At 32.6% G+C, this 23,667-nt stretch overlaps 1 long non-coding RNA gene across 1 annotated transcript; it reads left to right on the top strand.

Annotated features, from left to right (window-relative positions):
• The first annotated feature begins 755 nt into the window (after window positions 1–755).
• LOC133178726 (uncharacterized) lies at window positions 756–7,985 on the top strand. The gene is made up of 3 exons (XR_009720013.1): window positions 756–804; window positions 6,295–6,379; window positions 7,966–7,985. It is a non-coding gene; the product is annotated as an uncharacterized LOC133178726 (long non-coding RNA).
• The last annotated feature ends 15,682 nt before the right edge of the window (window positions 7,986–23,667 follow it).

Genomic DNA, 23,667 nt, shown 5'->3' with positions numbered 1-23,667 from the left:
TCGAGAATTGTAAGAGGTTTAATTGTTTTTGATATTTGGTTAATATTTTGCTTGGCACTGTGACTTTTTTTAAATACCATGGTTGCCAATCTTGTGACCCTTGAACTTACCTTTGACCTACTTATAAAAAAGTTAGTGCCAATATTCAGCATATTTTTGATAATTTAAAAGAGGTAAGTCTATGCTATTTAGCATGTGCACAATTTGTCATAAATTATAATGAAAAATACCAGCATTACAGTTCACTTGACCTTGACCTTTGTTTTACTTTTCAAAAAATACTTTGAATGGTTAATTTAACTAAAATGTTTTGATTTTCTAGAAGTAGTGTTTTGATAATTAGCATTGATGATCTCATGACACTCTACTTTGAAACTTTTTGATATCCAGTTATCACACAAACTAAAACTTAAATCCTATGAAAACAAAGCGGGACCAGTATACCACAATGGGTGGTAATGTAGACTGATGACAGTTGCAGTAAAGACAGCCTGAAATCTCTTTAGAAAAAACTGTTGAAAAGATTGTTGACCATTATATGGTGACGTCTCTATTTTAGTGAAAAATTCTTAAACAGGATGTAAAACGACATACAATTAAACAATCAATCCAACTACTGAGTGAGCTTTCTAGCTTGTGAACTACCAATTATGTCCAATTGGAAGTAATATTTGAATGTTTTAAAATGTGATTGTACATTGTAGGAAATAATGTTCCTGTAGAAAAGTCAGAGAATGTATACATGTGAGATTATGAAGTAGCCATACATGATGAGTAGGAATTTGAAGTGAATTATGGGAAAAGGTATGTAATCCATTAGTTTGCTTTAAAGTTAGTGATTTTAAATCTGAACACACTGTGTAAAAGGAATTTTTCCGCCTTATTCCTTTATTCACGCTATATTGTAGGGTCCCTATGTAAACCACTCACTTAGTCACTGTTCCGTGTAATCTGTTGTCACCTGTCTGTATAGACAGACTGACGTATGCTACATAGCTCTCGGTAGCGACAAAAAATTACTGTGTACTTCTTTCACGTACGGCAGGAGAGAAAGATGCCAATGAAACTTACAACAGTTGCACAGGTCAGTGCAGTATACAAACATACACAAGTACACGCAACTGCAATAAAATAAATAAACAAAGGCAATGCAAGATAACCAGCATGAGCATGTGTCACCATTCCACTCCGATACCTGTGACAATAAAGCAGTCAGGTGTAACAAATGCGAAGAGTATACCCCGGTGCTGATATAGTAGATGATATATAATCGAATATAGTGTATGCCTATTTATGAGATGTGTTCAGCTTTAATTGATTGTTTTTCTCTGACAATATGTACCATAGGTCATAGTCATTTATGGTATATACAGTGGCGCCATGTTTATCCGAACACTTCATCTTCCAGATGCTATTTTTCAGGAATAGATTTTTTCCATGTCATTCTGTCTCATTAATCCAGAAAAATGTGTTCCGCATCCGGACGGTCGATTTCTACTACAAAACGTAATAGTCATTGAAAAATGACTCGTTTATCCGGACGGTAATTTTTCAAGAAATGACTTTTTCTCACTTATCTTCAGGGGTTGAAATTTTCCTGGAAATCCCACTAGCCCAGGGGCTACTGATCAGGAAAAAATTACTAGCCCAAACTAACTAGCCCAACAATTTTTTTTATGCAAAATGAAAACAAAAAGTTAAAGTTTTGAATGTTTTGGTGACAGAAACAAATTAAACTAGTTCTCAGTCAAAAGAAACCAGTCTTCATAGAAAAATGAAAGTAAACTGACGAGAATTTTTTTTCTGTTCTGCTAGTCCGACAGACTATCATTACATTTAAATAAGCTAGCCCGAGTCTTAAAATAACTAGCCCCGGGGCGTCAGGCTACCGTATATTTCAACCCCTGATCTTGCAGTAGTGTTAATTGTAGTAAAAACATTGGCCATGCAGTCAGTTTGAAGGCGATACCTGTGACCTACAAACAATAGCATCTAAAATTAGCGTGTATTTACCCCAATTAAATTACACGTCTAATATGAAGCTCGAAGAATTTAGCTTACACCAGTACACTGTGCATTAATTAAATAAGAAACAGTTCAAAATTAATCAATATTATTTTTAACAAACTTAAGCCAAAGAGGTGTCCAGATCAACAAGGTGCCACTGTATATATTATATAATACATGCATATAAATGTACTTGCTATTAACAGTGAGTACAATAAAATTTTCCCATTAAGTATATTAATTTTTTTCTATGTGGTTTACTTTATGCCCAATTATCAGCAGTTTCCTTAATGGCCATATTTAAGTATAAGAACTAGGTTGCAAAAGCAGACAAAAGGTAAATATAAAAATCTTAAGTGGAAGGTACTTTATCACTCATTGAATGTTAATTAGGGCCTGCATGAAATGTTAAAGCTATATAGGATTCACATTGTCCATCTTTATGTCTTTCAGCCAGCAATTAACACTTCAGTTGTGACACAATAAACAAGTTTTAATTTATGCAGTGTAATACTATACAGGGTATTGATGCATACAGTAAATGAGATCATTAGAATGGTGTATTTATATACTGTATATACTTGATATCAACAATTTTTCTCAGTGGTCTACTTTATGCCCGATTATAAGTGGTCTCCTCAATGGCCATATTTAAGTATAACATATGTATAAGTACAGGTTGCTATAGCAGACAAAGGTAAATATAAAAATCTAAGTGCAAGGTACTTTATCGCTGATGGAATGTTAATTAGGGCCTGCATGAAATGATAAAGCTTTATAGGATTCACATATTGTCCATCTTTATGTCTTTCAGTCCAGCAACACTTCAGTTGTGACACAATAAATAAGTTTTAATTTGATATGCAGTATAATATAATACAGGGTATTGATGCATATAGTGAATAAGATCATTAGGATGGTATATTTATATACAGTATATACTTGATATCAAGGGTTAATTCAATTTACTAAATTTTTCTCACTGGTCTACTTTATGCCTAATTATAAGTGGTCTCCTCAATGGCCATATTTAAGTACATGTATAAGTACAGGTTACCATTGAAGACAAAAGGCATATACAAAACTCTAAAGACCATGATACTTTGATACTGATTGAATGCTGATCTGGACCCACTGGCGGATTTAAGGGGGGGCGTGGGGGGCGCACGCCCCCCCTAAAATTTTCAAATTATGATATGACTAATATTAATAATGCCATACTTAAGTATATAACTAACCAATACCACTATTTTTGTGCCTGGTTTTACTCTTAAAATACACGAAAACTCAGGAGCTTCCGGGGGCTTCGCCCCCTGGGCCCCCTCTATTCAAAGTATGATATGATTAGTATTAATAATGCCAAACTTTGGTACATATAAACTAACCAATACCACTATTATTGTGCCTGGTTTTACTCTTTAAATACACGAAAAACCAGGAGCTTCCGGGGGCTTCGCCCCCTGGACCCCCACCAGGGCTTCGCCCTGTACCCACTGGGGGCCTTAAGGCGGCCCCCAGACCCCCTGCCTGAACGAAGTTATCCACGCCCCCCCTAATCACAAATCCTGTATCCGCCCATGGGACCCTTGAAAAGCACTTACTCTTAGTCTTATTTATATGACAATGTGTGGTTTTGATATAAGTTAACTGAATTACTTAGGTAACCATGGTAACATATTTCTATCTGTTTTTGTATGTTTTTGCATGAGCAAGGGCTTGGGTCACATTAAAAACTTTTCACATTTTTCAACTTCTTCTCAAGAACTACTGGACCAGTTTAAATCAAACTTGTCACAAAGTATCTTTAAAATAAGGATGGCAATGATTAACTGGTTTTTTAACTATTGAGAAAGATCATAACCAGTTGAAATTTTCATAACCAGTTTTGTAACCAGTTACAATTTACATACTAACCACTTAGTAGATAGTAGGGATGGCAATCGAATACAGAATTGCAAATCGAAAAAGATGTTAGAGGTCAAAATCATTCTATTTGTCTTTAGTCTTGATCATAAAACTATGCGCATATTTTTTTTCAATAGACAAGAAAAAATTCAGAAAACCATGAACCATGCCTGAGATATCGTGGATAATTTTCCAGAGCGGATGTCACACAAGTTCATTCTTCATTATCACCATTATCAAAACTAAGTCTAAAATGTATCACTTAATTTACAATGTTTGTATTATAATTTAATGTGATAGATAACTGCAAAAGATACACACACACCAATTCACGGTGCTCAACGGTGATTATTATCATTAAAGAATTAGAGGACAGTCGGGGTAACGACATGATGTTTTAACAGTAATTAACATATCTCAGACTGACCAATTACCCCACAGTTTTAATCTGGAGAGCCATAATGACCTCCCAATCAGCCTAAATAAATAAATGAAAATGCTAAATTAAACGTTTAGGTAGGAATTTCTATTTTGAAAATGAATTTTAGTACATTGCCTTCAGTTTTACATATAATATTTTTTCGACTAATCGATTGCAGATTTTCTAACCGATTGCCATCGTTCCGACCGAGTAATCGGTTAACCAGTTAGAAATTGCCATCCCTAGTAGATAGTTTTTGTCAATGAGTATTTGTATTTACTTTTTCAATAATATTTTCATTTTTTGAAATAAAACTTGTAACATGTTTCAAACTGAAATGTGACAATCAAGCAGCTACCATATCTTGCCGAATGTAATATGCATTGGTATAAATATGCACCCCCTTTTTCAGCCTATAACTTGGGGAAAATTGCAGTTCGGTTGTAAAGATTATTTGCTACAAAATCTTATTTCCTACAGGGCACAAGTTAATTAAACATTAAGATTTTAACAGACTTGAAATTTCTTTGACAATAACTTAAAGATAAGTCACTTGACATATGATAAGCGTTTGATATGTTGTAATCAACACACACCCAAAGCTTAAAAAAATGAAGAACGAAGGTTATAAATCGACCTCTCAAATATGAAACAGGGCTCTCAATTGTCTATAATTGGGGCCGTTCAAGGGCCCCACTCCCAATTCAAAAAAGGTACCTTTTTTCCCAATTAATGTGTTAATTTTCCCAATAGTCATTTCTCCCAAAAATTAAAGAAAATATAGCTGGATATATACCGGTAATAACTTAACTTGCTATTCATATTCCTCTGTTTTATAAAACAAATTTAGTTGATAGCGAAGACCGGAAACCCAATATATATGATTTTAAAGTACGTATAATGGTTATTCCAAAATTTCCTAAAAGGTCTTTATTTTCCCAATCTTTACAGCCCAGCCCCATTCCCAAAAAGCAGTGTTAGAGCCCTGTGAAAATGAAAACAATTATATGTACAGCAAATAAGAAGTGCCCTATCTTGTAAAAAATGTGATTGGAATAGATAGACCATTTCTTTATCCAGGTGAATATCATTACCGCTACATTTTCAAAATGGTAATTATTTACCGCTACATACTCATTACCACTGCAAAAAATGTACACATTACCACTACATTTAAAAGTTTACATTACGAATACATTGCCTCTTTCATTAGCCAATGGATTATGCATGTACAGATTGATACAAAGTACATGTACAACATATCCAAGCATAAGACCTTTTTCCACTGCTCACCATGGGAGACAAAAGTACGGCTTAACAGGGTGGCTTTTTCCCACTTTTTTATTAGTCCCCTACCGATGAAACCAGAGGGAATTATAGGTTTCCTCTGAGTCTGTCCATCTGTCTGTCTGTCCCTCTTTCAGTCTGTCCCATTTGTTTTCCGCACTTTTTTCTAAACGCTTGCAGATACTGAGCTGAGTTTTGGTATGTAAGTGTATCTTGATGAGTTACAGTTCAAGTTTGCATTTTGTTATGCTTCTGAATCAATGATTTTTAATGGAATTGTGGCAATTCAATTTTTAGTGGGAACCAGATTACACTTGTCGGTAGGGGACTAGTATTGCTAATGCAATACTCTCAGAATGCTTGTTTTATCTTAATTATAGTAGGTATTTAAGTATGCAAGTACAATACTGTACATATAAATGCTTGTTCAAAATAAAGTTTTTCTCGTAATTTCGGCCCGATGCAACAGAAACTAAAAATTCAAGAACCTATTGGTAATTAATCTGATGTTTTTTAAATAGATTGATCGAAAGTACATGCAATATAATTCATACTATATAAAGGTACAGTGTTTAATTGATTTGTTACAAAAAAGAGCAATGACCATATCACCAATGCTTATGTAGTGGTAAATATTTTTAATATATAATAAGTTCCACATTTTTTTTTCACAGTGAAATGGTAAAAAAGAAACTGCTAGCGCTACTGTGCAGACTACCATCAATCAACATGATCAACAAAATCAAGTAATCCTTCTGAGTAAGTGACCTGTAGTATTATCTGTTTTCACCTAGGCCAATATGAAAAGGATGAAAGTTATTATACTCAATACACAAGTTTGGAGATTATAGCTCTCCAACAAGAGAAATACAAAAAGTAGCCATATCAGCGTGAAAGTGGCAGAGATTGTTGATAAAGTATACACAATCATGCATAAATAAATGTCAGAATGATGGCTTAATTAGGGCCTTTTAAAATGTTTTTAATATTAAAGAAAGATTTTACATGCACATTATATGTCAAGCAATGATGATTTTGGTGATCATATTGAGCTATACTTTAGTAATACAGGTTTTTGGATGCTTGAGTCCCTGATTGACAATATATATGTAGTTTTTGGAGACCAGGTCTTCCAATAATCTGTCAGAATTCCCATGGGTACCAATTGCAACCTGTTATTAGGCTAGCAGACCTCTTTTTATATTCATATGAAGCAGAATTTATTCAAAATCTTACACATGAGAAGAAGAAAACACTTGCTGTGGTCTTGAACTCGACATTGAGATATATCGATGATGTATTATCAATTAACAATAGTTATTTCCATTCATATATCAACTCTATATATACCCCAGTGAGCTTGAAATAAAAGATACCACAGAGTCTGACACATCTGTTTCATGTTTGGATATTATTTATTTCCATCCCTAATTAAAATTTTATAAATTGATTATGTACATGTAATATTAAATGCATGTTTCTTGGAAAGTAATGTTTTAAGTGTTTCCTTACTGCTCTTAAGGATTTTCATGGTATATCAGATTCTTGTTTATTATCCTTTTCTAAGTGTTACTTTTCTCTAAGCAGTAAACAGTTTTGCCCTGATGTAATAATCTCTCTCGGGTGTTTTCATAATAGGTAATATATTCTCTATGCACTTCCGTTGCGTTTACCTAAGGATTTTTTCAACGCACTGACTGCAATGCTGTTTAAGGATTAATTGTGGGATTCTTATGAGATGCAGAGCCAATCTGATAGCATGAACTAAGACAGAAATATATGTAGAGACAGTGTGAACCGACATTTTAGGTTAAAATAAAATAAAAACATGTTTTTGAACCCAGAAAGACCAGTGGGGGTACAACGTAAACAAACCGGAGTGGCATACCTTTCTCTCTTATAATGTATAGTGGGGTATTTTTTGTGTGGAACGATTATTTTGGGGTTTTCACGATTTTTTCCTATTATACACATGATGAATAAGTGCAATAAATATAATTTGTGAAAAAAATGTCCAACAAGTCCCGGGGTTGAATATCGGGGGGTGGGGGTCCTGTCCACAAGTACCTGTGGATTTGTTTACGTAAACACAGACACCTGCTTGGAATGCATTTTCAGCACAATATCGTAAAATGTTTAGGGTTATAGGGAAAAAAAAATAAGGGACTTAATTTTTAATTTATACCAATCAAATAACAATTAAAATACAGACTATACTTAAATACTTATAAATAAAGCTTATATGTACTAAACTGAATTTTCCAAGAAAATTAAAAGTTGTATCCTACTTTTGTTTTTGAAATAATACGAATATTTTAACTTTTTAAACTTTTTCTTTGGAATAGTTGTGCTGTGAAAATAAGAGATACACCCACATTTTTGGGGTAGCGTTTTATCCATAGGAGCTGCATTTTTCTCGGGATTTTCTCCCCAAAGGATCACTTCTAGGTAAATATATGCGTTGACCTATAGGGCCGATATTGGTTTCATTCTTTAGAAAAAGCTTATCGATATCCGTTCCGGTCGCTGACTTTAGGCCACATGCGTTTAGTTTCTTGTTTCTCATGTATCATTTTAGTTCTAGTCAACTGTGTGTTCATATGACCCTACATCGGTATTTACATATACATCCTTTGTATGAGGGTCCTTACTTGATGCCTGGGTAATGGCAACGGGAGATAAAACCTTAACTGACCTTACCACGTTCTTTTCTAATCTGTAAACCTTCCTTCTGCATTTTTGACAACATGTCGCCAATGCACTCAATTTTCCTGAGGAATGAACTGCATCTACTCTGCATAGCACAGTATCTCTCCCACTGGCACAACATTACTACTAACCAGAGATGTTCTTGAAAGACAAACACAGCAATTTTTGCTCGTCATGATTTTTTTTTCGTGACACCTGCAGTATCGAGTAACACAAAGTGAATGATTCGTGTCCTCGAACAAAGTGTGCTTACACTGAGGTATACAGTTCTGGTTGATTGCGTTTAGTTAAAGAGAATTTATAATCTGCATTTCCATAAATGTCTTTTATATCAACAGCAAACACACATTTAAAGAAGAAAGTGGAAGTAAAATGCAAAAGCCTGTATAAAAAATTAAAGTTCGTGTTTATACAGGTGTAAAATTTGAAAAAAAAAAAAAATAAAAGTGTTCCAACAGGTGGATTCGAACCAGGACATAAAAAAAGGTCCATTCTAAGAATCTGCGGTCTATTTCTCTGCGCTATAATGACTATGAAAATGCACTCCATAAATGTAATCCAGTATGAAAGAACTAGGTTTTTTCGCATTTTTTGTAGGTTTTTCACGAATTTCGACCCTAAGGCAGGGGTGCCCCTAAAAAAATCTTGTTTTAAATCATTCTTTAGATCAAAATCTATCAAAATTTCATAATTTAATTTAGGGGCAGGCCTGCCCTGAAGGACTTCTATACCAAAATTCACGTAAAAATTAGTGCTTTAACGGACAAAATACTGTTTTGACAAACTTTGGAGGTTAATTTCAAAGTTGCAAATAAAAAAAATTACGTTTAAAATGCAAATTTGAAAAATTTAGACAAATATACAATAGAAAACAACTAAAGAACATTGATTTTTAAATGTGACTTTTTCCGGAAAATAGTTCTTTCCTATAGGTCAAATCTTTTGTTATAATGAATACATCCTTTCGGGGTGTGTCTATTACAAGACTACGGCCTTTACACGTGACAATATGGTACTTCGTCAATATATCTAAATGTTAAAGGCGACAGCATGTATTTTCTTCTTCTCATGTATAAGATTTTAAATAAATTCTGCTTTGTATGAATACAAAAATAGGTTTGATAATAACGGAGCACAATTGGTACCTATGGAAATTCCAAGAGATTTTTGGAAGACCTTGTCTCTAAAAACCACATAGATATTGTCAATCAGAAACTCAAGAATCTTTTTAATATCAACTTCAGAGTACTTGTGTATACAATCAGTGTTTTTTACAAATAATTTTGCAAATGACCAATGACAAGATAAGTTAATTTTTTAGTTCCACTTTTAATAAAAAAAACAGCTGTCAATAAACAAATCTCTCATCCATACAAAAAACAAAAAAGCATACCAAGGGTGATAATCTCAAAATTTAAGCATTGATCTGTTCGAAATAATTTTTTTTATTGACATACGTTTAAGGATAAACAACAATACTTGATATATATTGCGATTACTGAAATTAGCGGAACTCTTTCACAGAGGTAGGAAACGTCTGTTGGATGGGGGCAGTGTACTATTGAATGCAATGCATGATGATCATCGATCATTGTGGAATTTATAAGGACTGATAAGAAAGAAATCCTAGAGAAATATCTTGCTAAACATGCGCTGAACCAGCCTAATAAATTTTTGAGAGGAGCTAGTCCTATATATTACATTTTTTAGGATACTTTTTACGAAGCGGACTTTTCTTATTAAATTCTAAATGAAAATCGTTACTTTTGAAAGTTGATAAAATACTCTAAACTTTCCTTATTTGACAATCTACTATTTGGAGTTCAACTCTTGGCAATACATTGTAGTTTGGGCATAATGATTGTTTGAATCATTCCATTGTCACCACTGTAATGTTATGCCCCAGAAATCTTGTGAGATTTAGAGCTTCCTCGACTCCCATGCTAAAGAGCGGTTGTAAGTTAGATAACTGCGAGATACTCGCAATACTGGTACTTTTAATTCAATTCACATGTGCTCACCTTTGAAATGCATTCACAATTCTTTATAAAGTTGGTGACATTATGTATGAAAATATCATAAAGTCTAGTTACATGTTTAAACTATGCTTGTGGTATGCATTTTTTTTTCTTGAACAGTAAAGGAAGGGATGAGAGAGTTCATTGAGTGCCATAAACTTTCATTTATATGTTATTTTTTAGAGATGGAGTACTATACAAGCACAATTTTTTAAAGAAAGAAAAGTCAATGGAATGAAATCCAAAGAAAAGGTGAAGTGAATTGTCACTCATTATATTTTAAATTTAATGTGGACATGGTCATTATTTTAGTTATGTCATAACCTTCTTATCAATTTTAAGCAGTGCAGACAGATGCATTTCTTATTGCTTTGAATAGAATAAATTATCAAAAAAGTTTGTATATGTTTTTTGATATTGAATTAAAATTAAAAAAAAACAACAAATTATCAATTACTGCAGATTTGAATTTCAGTACACTAGAAGTTTTTCTGCCCTGCCATGAATATGGCTGGGGCATATAGAGTTTGTCATGTCCATCTTCCGTCCTTCCAACCTTCTGTCTGTCCTTCCATTCCGCTTTGCTTTTAGCTCAGTTCAAAACTAAGTTTCAAAGAAACTATTCAAGATATTTTTATCAATCTTCATATGCTGATACATATTGATGAGAGGTATTCAATTTCATCAGCATTTTTTTTACCTTGACCTTTCCTTTAACTTTGACCTCACTTTTCTTAAATTAGTGTTTAGCTCAGTTTTAAAGAAACCATTCAAGATAGTGTAATCAAACTTCATATGCTGATACATACTGAATCAACATTTTTTACCTTGACCTTTCCTTTGACCTTGACCGTACTTATCTTAAATAAGTGTTTAGCTCAGTTTTAAAGAAACCATTCAGGATAGCGTAATCAAACTTCATTTGCTGATACATACTGATGAGAGCTATTCAACTGCATCAACATTTTTTGATCTTGATCTTTCCTTTGACCTTCACCTCACTTTTCCTAAATTAGTGTCAAACTTCATATGCTGATACAGACTGATGTAAGGTATTCGACTGTATCAACATTTTTGACCTTGACATTTCATTTGACCTTGACTTCATTTTTCTTGAAATAGTGATTAGCTCAGTGTTAAATAAACGGTTTCCATTCAAAATATTTTTATCAAACTTATTTTGCTTATGTGTATTAGTGAGAACTATTCAACTGCATCAAAAATGTATGACCTTGAACTTTCCTGTGACCTGGACCTCACTTTTCTTAAATTTGCATTTTGCTTAGTTTTAAAGAAACCATTTAAGATAATTTTATGTGAGCTTATGCACTTAACAGAATTTGGTGAGAATTTATCATCTATATCCAACTTTTTTGATTTCAATGTTAAAGAAACTATTTTAAGATATTCTCATCAAATTTCATACACTAAAAATATTTTTGTGTTGCATTACTAATATGCCCACATGGTGCAGTGGTTAAAGCTCTAGAGTTGCTGAGTAAGGAGTTGATCCTTATGTCACTGGTTCGAATCCCACTGTGGGACGTGGAGACCGTATAAACCGAGGTCCCATGTCACAGTAGGTGCTGGCACGAAAAAGATCCCTCACTGCATAATGGCCCTTAGTGCCGAGTATAGGTCAAAATTTGCAGCTCTCCACTGGCAAGTGGTGGCGTCTCCATATGAGTGAAAAATTCTCGAGAGGGATGTTAAACAATAAACAAGCAAATAAAAATTAATATACCCTCAGCGGGGCATTCATGTCCTATGGACATATTTCTAGTTTTGCCCTCTTGTACATTTGTACATGGATATACTTTTTATTTTTGCTCTGTAAACAACAACAAAAACATTATACCATATAATATACACAAAATTATATGCTAGGAATGTATTGTGAAAGATGCATTTCAGCTGACAAATGTAGCATCTTTAAGCCAGCTTTTTAAAATTTTTTCTGAATGACTTTCAGGTACTTCTTTTATATTTGCAACTCATTTATAGGGATGTATTAGTATGGTAGCCTGTCTGCCAACACCTTGTAGATGAGATTCTAGCAAATTGTGTGAGATGGTTCTCTTAATTGACATGAGGTCACCATTTTTTATCAAGATAAAAATTACTTGTATGTCTTGTAATAACATTATTCAATATATCCCTTTCATAGCACACATGTTCCTTTCAAAGAGAAGAAAACATTTATAATTTTTGAAGGTCAATAATCTCATGGATGAAATGCAAAGTGTACTATTTGAAATAGGTGGTATAGGTATTTCAGAGTCTGTATTACATCTTGTGAGTTTATTGTTCGAGGGAATATTCTCATTAAATAAACTATGTAAAGATTTGCTTTTTAATGCAAAGTATTTTTATAAGTAATAACTTCATTTCAACTTACAATGAACAGTTAATCAATGCATCTCACTTTGTATATAATGCATTTTAGAACACACATTTGTGGTTTAAAACATGTTGTAATAGTTTAATAATGCTATTCATTTTTTTTAATTGACAAGAAATGAAAATGTAATGATTATTTCAAAATAGTGTTTTATTCCTCTTATGTATATTTATAGATATGTAAAAGATTGTTATTTTTGTTGATGTTATGTTTGTGTACAAAATACTAGTTATTTATTACTTTATACAAAACTAATGTTGTGAAGATTGATAATAATAGAAGTCCTTATGCATATATTGAACAGTATACAAATGTCACCAATGTAATACACATTTACAAATAAAATGAAATTTTACATGACTTGCACATATGTATTTGCATTATTTGTTACAGTTATAACAAATCTAATTCATTGTATTTATGGTTTCCAATTTTTATTGTCTATTCAAACATGGAAAAATTATATGTGTAATGATGTTAAAGACACAAGAATATGAATTAAAATAAGACTGTATGAACTACCTTTAGATTTATGAATTCAGTAGACAGTGACTGTGACAAATGTGTATTTAGGATAGAGATCTTAGACATGAGAAGAAAAGGGGTTGTTTTACAAACTTTTTTTTTTTACATGGGGAAATATTGACATTTTTTTACAACAACAAATGAAGTTACTGGAATTGTGAAGTCTACGTGTCTTCTGTGAGGAGACATCTTTTGAAACAAAGGTAGCTTGTGGCCAGAAATATTCTAGACCCAGTAGTAACGGTCTTTTGCACAAGGTCATAGTCACTGTATATCAAAGTATTAAATACTTACCAATAATTGTTTGTAACCTCAGAGTATGGTCCTAACACAGGTTAATACAGGTCAAGGCCATAGGGTTTAGAAATGTAATAAATATTCAGATAAACACATAAATCTGTTTGTTTGTTTGTTATACATCCTTTAAGAATTTTTCACTAGTATTGAGACACCACTACTTGCTGGTTGAGGGCTGCAAATTTAGACCTGTACTTTTGAGCAGTGAGAGGTCTTTTCTTGTCCCAGCATATACTGCAACAAGGGAATTTGGTTTCATTGGAAGAACCGGTCTCCACGTCCTTCAGTGGGATTTGTACCTATGACTTAAGGAACAAGTCCTTACTCCACTACTCTAGAGCAAATGCTCTGACCACTGCGCCAAGCGGGCAATCACATTATTGTTATACTAGATGTAAATCAAGGCAAAGGGATAATTGTGACTTGGGGATGTATAACAACCCTGCATCAAGTTCAATTTTTGTCCACTATAAAATAACTTCCAAAGATTATATTATCTTAGGGTTCATTATGCTCAGAGTATATGACATAAACTGGATATATAAAATTCTAAAATACAATTTTTTTTTTTAGAAAAGTACAAGGTTATAGTTTCAAGAGGTCATATCTAGCATGTACAGGTGATTGTGGCTTAGATGATGATTCTATACCATAAGTCATCATGTGAGTACGAAGTTTAAATCAATGTGTTTCTTTGGTGGTGGATGAAATATTTTCTTAACGTTACAATTACTATCGGTCATTTACTATATTTCCATAAGATTCAGGACATGAAAATTTGTCTACGAATAGACATCACCCAATTAGTTCCTTCTAGTTAAAATAAGGAATCATCATACTGGGTTTTAAAGTACCTAATATTTTACCTAAGATAAATGCAAATTGACCAATAAATACTGGTATGAGAAGTACATTTATGCATGTGTAGTTTTTTATTTAAATAATTAGAAAAAAGAAAATGGTCTACATAATCATGTATATATATATTTTCTGGTCTCCTTTATGCATTATATATACTTGGTCTACTTTAACCCTTCGGGATCCTCATAAAATATATACATGTCTACCTAAAACCTCCAATGTATTTACAAAATATTAAGGAGACCAGAAATGTCGTATATTTTTCAGGAAGCAACATTTAGGGCTGAGGGGGTAAAATTTTCATTTTTGAAGCCTATTAGAATAAATTTGGGTGAAAGTGTGAATCAGAATGTCTCAAATAAAAGAAATGAAAAATGTCTACTTAATGCCTCAAAATAAGTGCGGTCTACTTTATGCCAAAGTCCACCTTATATATATATATATATATATATATATATATATATATATATATATATATATATATATATATATATATATATATATATATATATATATATATATATATATATATCGGAGTATATTTTTATAGATTTGGGTTCTGATTAGTACACTGATTTATTGTGAGGTTATGATAGAGTTGCGACTTCCAAAACAAACATGATGCCACAATAGAAAAACCCAAGTAACATATAATCATTGCAAGATTCGCTTTATCATTGGTTTTCAATCAAAACGCAGATAGATTATTTATTTAGAGCAGAAAATTGTTTTTCATATATCAAAGCAATTATTGACTGTGTTTTCGGGCAACAATCATTATGTTAGCCTCCAAGGGATAATCAATTATTGGTTTTAGAGTATTACATAAATATCGTGTTTAAAATGCGTTTCTTTTATATTTTGGACTTACTGAAATCATAGAAATTAATGTTAATCTCAGAGGACACTTCTGAAATCATAGTTTAATTATAAACTCTTGATTTATGACACTGCAAACACAGAAAAATACTGTTACCTTTTGTTTAAAATATACAAATTTGGAATACAAAGGTCGATCTTACCTTTTACATGTCCCCACGACTTCTCTCAAGCAGACCGTGATAAAGAATATAAATGCAAGGATCATAATTATTATAACAAACTCAACATGCCCGTACACCCATTTTGTGCAAAAGACCAATGCACAATTTGTCAACTTTTCCTTTACAAAATGCTTTGAATCTGATTCCGAGTTGCAATTTTCACTAATGATGATCTAGGAGGAAACTTTTATATTGTAAGGAAGTAGGAAGAATATGATTTGTATTTCGCAAAAAAAAAAAAAAAAAAAAAAAAATGTCAAACAAAGCACATGCGTGTAAAAAATGCTCTCTCTCTCTCTCTCTCTCTCTCTCTCTCTCTCTCTCTCTCTCTCAGGTCAATTTGACCAGGGTATTCATAAAGCAATGCTATTCGACTTTTGATATCTGTATTGTAAAGTAAATATAACGGAATGTTGCTTTCGTGTAGTATCTACAACAGAATGAGAAAGGATCAAGTAAGGAAACATTGTGAATCGGGGGATATCATTGTAAAATTTCCTTTGCTATCTACCTTTTCAAACCATTGACACGACTTAGCAGACAGTAAGACAAAGAAATAAGGAAAAAAATACTTTAACTTTGCTCAAGTAACATTTTCCCTTTTTCTTTTTCTTTTAATTGAAAACGGGCATTATTATAAGCGCATTTTTGTTGGAATATTTTCTACCAAAAGTAAGACTTGATTTTGTACTAAATTTGACTAGGGATTATTCCTTCTACTTAATCAATACATAGGAACTTGGCGAGTGTGACTGGTCAAAAGAGGATGTTTACTCCTCCAAGGCTCTTAATCCCTTATCCGGAGACTGTTTATGCCCTGATCATAGATTTCTATTTTAGTAGGCTTCATTGCGATCGGTCACTGATCATTTTCTTAACGTATTTCAGTATCACATTTATTTCTCCCCTCTACATTATACAGATTCCGTTTTTATCATGCATTTTTTATTTCATATCTGATATCATGATTCTTGATAAGGTAGATTACAAATGCAGAGAGAGATATACTTTGATACTATTAGCTAACTATTCAACGCAAATATTATAATCTAATTTGCGCTGAATGCAAAAGCACCTTGTTTACATTTCCTCAAGTTAAATCATACAATCATTGACAGCATTTGCTTTCTTATTACTGAAAATTATTTTGAAAAATATATATTTTTTTCTTTCCATATATAAAACAATCATCACAATGCCTTTCCGGTGCTGCTTTTTTGAAATGTTAGCTTTTGAAGAAAAAATCGTATGATTACATCTATGCTTAAGTGGCTTTTTTCCCCCTGATTTTGCACATACCTTGACTCTTTACATTTACAGTCAAACAAATAAACGGGTAGTCAGAATGAAACTTAATTTAACTAGTTTTTAGAATTCTGAATCAAATTAATAGCTTAAAGGCAAAAACCTTATACCTGTTCCATTGGTTATCTACAAGATTACAAGAACACCAGAAACTAAAATGTGTTCAGTCAGCATGCTCATAATGTATACCATTTTGCAGCAAGTCCAAAAAAAAACCAGTATTTGATACAGCATTTTTCATCAAAAAGACTCACAAGATTAAATGATTATATATTCACTTCAACAAGAATTGAATATTTAGAAACTGATGGATTTAACATTTGAAGATCCGAGAACTCTTTAATTAAGCAGTTCTTTTCCAATGTCGTACATTTACATATCTTATGATTCCACATTCTCCCTCTCTATGTAATCATAATCCATAACTTATGCTTTTCACACAGAACACAGATTCTGCTTTAAAGCTTGCTTTTGACATGCAGGGCTGAACAATAAATGAAAAATTAAAAACACAAAAGAATTATATTAAAAAATTCATTGTTAATTCGCCGAGCAACATTTTTGTCGAAATACAAACATTTTTAGATCTGCAAATAGGATATAAAATGGAACCTTAAAAGGAAACAGGGGGTTTAAGCAAAAGCCCGAGCAAGTTTAAAAATAATGCAATTAATGACCTTGTTTAAGCGTTGTACATGTAAGCATTGAATTTCTCAAAATGGAGGAAATTATACTGGTATGTTCTTTTTTATTAATCACGGTAACGAACTGCATTAATTCACATACCATTGATAATAAATCGTTTTGTTTGATTGTATATTGTTAACGTCCCATTCGAGAATTTTTCATTCCTATTCAAATGTTACCATAAACGGGAGAAGGATTTTGAATAAACTTGGCACTCAGGACCATTTAGGCGTGAGTTATCTTCATCCTACCGGACAAGTTACATCATTTTTTAAGTCCTCATCTTAATGATTGCGACCTGAGACTTTCACTTCAATATGCCGAGCGTTTAGCAAAAGAACTAATGCTATACTTATCTTTATTTTTATCTACCTTAAGTCAGTCATGGGAAAAGTTTAAAACATTTTTCCGATCAATAAATAAATAGAAAATACAAACACAGATGCACAATAACTTTTACTGTCCACTAATTCTGTCCTTGGCTTTGTTGTATGTTTGTATTTAGACGTATATTTTAGGACTTGCGATTTGTAAGCGTTTAACGGTTACTCGGGTAGAAAATCTGTAATAGGTTTGTCCGGAAAAAAGTAGAACATATGTATATTTAATTACAGTTTCCTGTAATTCAATTAAAAAAAAATCAAATAAAAATATCTGAAATGTTCATTCAGAAATAATTCCGGTTTTCCGGATTGACATTGTGGTGAGGAGTTATTGGTCAGTTTTCCATATATTAATTGTTATCTATAGTCTGTCTCACGGTCCCAAGGACCTCAATTGTATCCTCATATCTAAAAATGTATAAATACCTTGGCCTTCAAGCTAGGTTCGATCGATAGATCATTTTTCTCCCAAACTCCTTGCATTTATCCGAACCCTCGAGTTCAACCAGTGTATTGACACGGCGGCAAATGTACGGAACACAATACAGCCTGAGACTTTCCAAGTGACCAATAAACATAGATTTATCAGCGAAAAACTGCAAAACAAGTGCTTAGCACTACTACGAAAAGAGGTAAGATTCAAATCTACTTCAGAAGTCATAACTGATGACAAAAGTAGAACGATCGAGGCTACAACAAATTCAACCAAGTGACATCAGTGCTTAACCAACACTTAGCATGATAGATCTAGGCCTTCTCCAACATGCTAGAGGTTCATGGCGAGATACTTTTGACTTGGCGCCGCGTAACCTCTAGCATCCATTGTAAAAATTCTCGCCGCTGAAACCCCTAGTGGAAATAAATTGTTTAATTAAAAATTCAGGCTTTAAACATTAACGAATGACACGAAATAATAAAATATTTAATATATGCGATATAACGTACACATAAAACAATGTTAATCTCTCTTATTAGCAATAAATCCACTACTTTTAAAATCGAAGCAGAAATGAAATCAAGTCGTCTGTTTGAAATTCTTGAATGGAATGCACAATATCTGACGAAACGGAACTAGTTTTCCGATATGAAATCATTTAAATTTTCGTTTTCTGACTAGCAATCCGCAAAATTAGCATGATGTCAAATCGAAAGTAAATCTGATGACAAATTGAAATAATGACGATTTTGATTGATAAACAATGATGCATACTGAATAGAGTGGATTTTAGAATTTCTTGTGACTTTTATACCCCATGCAACACGTGGGTACCTGAGAATTACTTGTTTACAGTTTATTTCACGCATGATACGTTCCGCCCAAAATCTCAGGCGGAACGACCTCGTTAGAAAATGGCCTTTGGATGTAAGAGTCCGAGGTATATAAGAGTCTCTTACTTGTAGGAGAAGATCTAGGCCCATTTGGAAGCGAGTATTAGTATGTTCTTATAATTTAGATTTGTAATAAATTACAACTTAACCTTTGCGTCGCAAATAAATCCAACACACTAGATAGCATTCTATAGTTTGTTGAAATTATTATTACAGGTGACTTCAACATTTATTTACTCAAAGACCCCCCGCGATGCTGGACATCTGCTTTAGAGGACTTTGGACTAACAAAAGTAATTAATGCACCCACTAGAAGTACTAACACCTCTTGTACTCTTATTGAATACTTTTATACTACCATACCAAATAACATATGTGAAATAAGTGCACCCCCAATTTCCTTATCTGACCAATACCCTATTGGTGAAACCCGGAAAAAAAATTCATGCAACGTAGAAACAAACACAAAGAAATTAAATATCGTAATTTCAAGAACTTTAACGAATCAAATTTCCTCTCTGACTTAAAAAATGAAAATGTTGACAGTCTTGCAGAATTACACGATCTTAATGACATTCTTGATACTTTCTATAAAATGTTTAATAATGTCCTTGACAGGCATGCAGAAGTTAAATGTAAAAGAGTTAAAAATGAAACTAGACCAAAATGGCTAACGAAGGAAATAAATGAGGCAGACATTTACGCGATTTTTACCACTGTAAGGGGGATTTTGCAAAAATTCCGAGCATGGAGAAATACAGCTGTACTCTAGATTGACAATGCAAAACTTTGTATTACAGATCAGCCATCGAAGATAGTTCAGATTCTAGAGAAATGTGGGGATATCGTAATCAATTGACATCTAATTCTAAAACTTTTACTCCTACCCATATCATTCATAATGACCCATGACCAATGAAACGAACAATTCACAAGAAATTGCTAATATTTTAATGAACACTTTACAGGAATTTCAAGTAAACTTTTACTTATTCTTCCAAACTGCCGATTGAACCCAGAATTGTTGAGACAATTCACAAAATCTAAACTTGGTAATGAAAACTTTTTAGCCTTACACAAATTAGTGAAAATGAAAAAGTTAATTTGTTGAACGGGCTTGATGTCAATAAATCAGCAGGCATTGACTAGATAGGACCTCGTCTCCAAAAACTATCAGCTAGTATCATTGGTAAATCAGTCACTCATTTAATTAATGCTAGTATCAGTAGTATTTCCATCGAAGTTGAAACAAGCAAAAGTCATTCCTGTATATAAAAAGGGCAACAAATCAGACCCCGGTAACTACCGTCCCCTTTCTATACTACCAACATTATCTAAACTAATTTGAAAAGCACATAGCAAACCAAATGCGAGATTTCACCTCAACTTTTGATCTTATAACAAAATCTCAGTCTGGATTCAGAGAATTTCACTCTTGTCAAACAACACTTATTAAATTAACTGATGCTTCGTTGCATGCTATGGATCAAGGTAATATCATAGGCATAACATTTTTGGATTTCAGAAAAGCTTTTGATTTAATGAGTCATGCCATTCTTATAGACAAATTAAAGAATTACAACTTTGATGAATTGTCATTTAACAAGGTTTCACTCGTATCTGAATAACAGGACAAAATGCTAAAAATTGGTACATCATCTTCTGATGTCTTACCTGTCACAGCAGGAGGGCCACAGGAATCAATCTTAGGCCCCTTATTGTTTTTGTTGTATATTAATGACCTTCCCTTACATGTTTGTCATACAAAAATTGATATGTTTGCTGATGATGCAACTCTGTATGTTTATGAGAAAAATATATTGAGTATTGAAACAACTCTAACTTCTGATTTAGAAAATATCAAAAATTGGTGTTAAGAAAATCAAGTGATTTTAAATGTTGATAAAAGAAAATGTATGTTGATTGGAACTCAACAGAGAGAATGGAAATTAAATAATCCAAATCTCAGTTTACATGTCTCTGACAAACACCTTGACAATGTTGAAACAGAAAAACTACTTGGGGTACCTATATATTAAACACTAAATGTTCATAACCATTTAGACTCAGTCTACAAATCTTTAACATATAAATTATATACCTTGCAAAAAATCAAGAAATTTCTTCCTCTGAAAACTAGAAAACTGTTTTATAATGCCTTTATTCTGCCTTCTATTAATTATTGTCTGACTATCTGGGGTAATACACCAGCTAGTTACTTGGAGAGAATTCATAAGCTTCAAAAACGGGCCGCTAGAATTATTCTTGATGCTGCCCCTGATGCTCCATTATTTGAAAAAAAATTAAGCTGGTTATCTGTTTTTGATTTAGTAACTTTACAAAAATGTATCTTGTTGTACAAAATATTTAACAATCAGAGCCCTGCTTACCTGCAAGATTTATTTCTTTTTCAAACTTCTAATGCTTACACTTTACGTTCAGAATCTGATTTTGACCTTCGCCTTCCAAAGCATCGAACTATTTTGTTTAAAAATTCCCTCCAATATTCTGGTGTTCATATTTGAAACAGTTTGCCTTTAGATTTAAGATGTGCACCAACTCTGTCACTCTTAAAACGAAATGTAGAAAAATATATCTTCAACAATAGAATTTCATTACTCTGATTTATATCTTTTGTACATGTATATTGTGTCAAAACTTACAAATGTATATTAATCTATTTGTCATCATAATATATTTGTTTGTTATTATTATCATTATCAGAATTATCATGTGGCATTGTTTGTGCATTATATCTCATTTGCTAGTTGTTAATCTTTGCTACTTTGATGTAATATTGGTGTAATTAGAAGGCCCTGAGGAAGAATAGTGTGTCACACTAATCAGGCTACCTTCTCTAAATAAAGTATCATTAATATTTTTATTATTATTATTATTATTATTATTATTATCACAGGCACTTTGGGTATGGACCACCCCACCCCTTTTCCATTTTTTTTTCTTTTTAAATCTGGGGTCGAGTCACACTTTTCCTAGTTTTGTATTTTAATATGCACTATATGTTATCAATAAAGTAACTCTTTTGTTTTTATCAGCTGTTTTTAAATATATCGTTTTTGACTGATACATAAAAAGAGAGAAGGCTTGCAACTCTTTTCTCATCGTCTGCCTCACCTCGCTTAAACTTCGCCTGATTATTTATCGAAAGAATAAGAAAACATGGAATATGCATACATCAATAAATTCGTTATACATGTGTACATTCTTCTTCCTTTTCAAATTTCCATTTAATTTTTATGTGCCCCCGATTTCTAAATATTTCGATTAAATCACCCGCATCTAGAGTAAATTTTTTTGATATGCACCAGCTGGGACGGAAGTGCAATAACGGTAACTCTAACTTTATAAATGTTCTGCATTAAAAAAAAAGTCCAGGCTTTGCAAAAACAATATTGTGAAATTTGGTTGTCTAGGTCGTCTGTTAAAAGTTAATCTTCATCCATTAGAATTTGTTAGTTACAGTTATCTTGTGATTCACAGAACTTACCGTTACATGTTATATGAAGAGAAAATTCAGGATTTATTCCTTCTCGCATTTAATGTTCCGAATGACATTAAACGTAATGATGATACCCGAAAATACCGGGCACTTCCGTCCCAGCTGGTGCACATCAACAAAATTTACCCTAGATGCTGGTGATTTAATCGAAATATTTACAAATCGGGGACACATAAAAATTAAATGGAAATATGAAAAGAAGGAAGAATGTATAAAGAATTTATTGATATATGCATATTCCCATGTTTTCTTACTCTTTCAATAAATAATCAGGCGGAGTTTAAGCGAGGTGAGGTAGACGATGAGAAAAGAGTTGCAAGCCTTCTCTCTTTTTATGTATCAGTCGAAAACTGTATATTTAAAAACAGCATATAGAGACAAAAGAGTTACATTATTGATAATATAAAGTGCATATTAGAATATAAAAACAGGAAAAAGGTGACTCGACCCCAGATTTAAAAAGAAAAAAAAATGGAAAGGGGGGGTCCATACCCCAAGTGCCTGTGGTTATTGTTATTATTATTATTATTATTATTATTATTATTATATGCACTTGTGCCTGGGTGAAATGTTGCATCTTTTGATGTCCATGCAATTTTATCAATGCACGTATTTAAGTGGATAATTATGTTGTCATTTTCTTCCATCGTATATTCATCTTGGGCAAAGCATGCAGTAGATAAGCAACTCTTGAAATATAGTTAAATCTGGACTGCATCGATCAACATATAACATTTATTTAAATATATATATATATATTTATACATCTAGCAATTTCTGATAGCACTGTATGTTAAAATACAGAAGACCCGGTAAAATTAAAACTAAAAAAAAGTTTAGAAAAAAATCTTGACTGTCCTGGATAATTGTAATATAAATATATTTAAAAGAAAAAACAAACTGTATAATGATTCGTCAAGGTGCTGACACTTCACATAAATGTAAAATTTGGCTTTTTATGGATCATGT

Source organism: Saccostrea echinata, unplaced genomic scaffold, assembly GCF_033153115.1.
Source record: "Saccostrea echinata isolate AGI-Se365-2 ecotype Australia unplaced genomic scaffold, CSIRO_AGI_Sech_v1 ptg000003l, whole genome shotgun sequence".
Lineage (NCBI taxonomy): Eukaryota > Metazoa > Mollusca > Bivalvia > Ostreida > Ostreidae > Saccostrea > Saccostrea echinata.
This window is presented reverse-complemented; position numbering and strand designations above follow the sequence as displayed.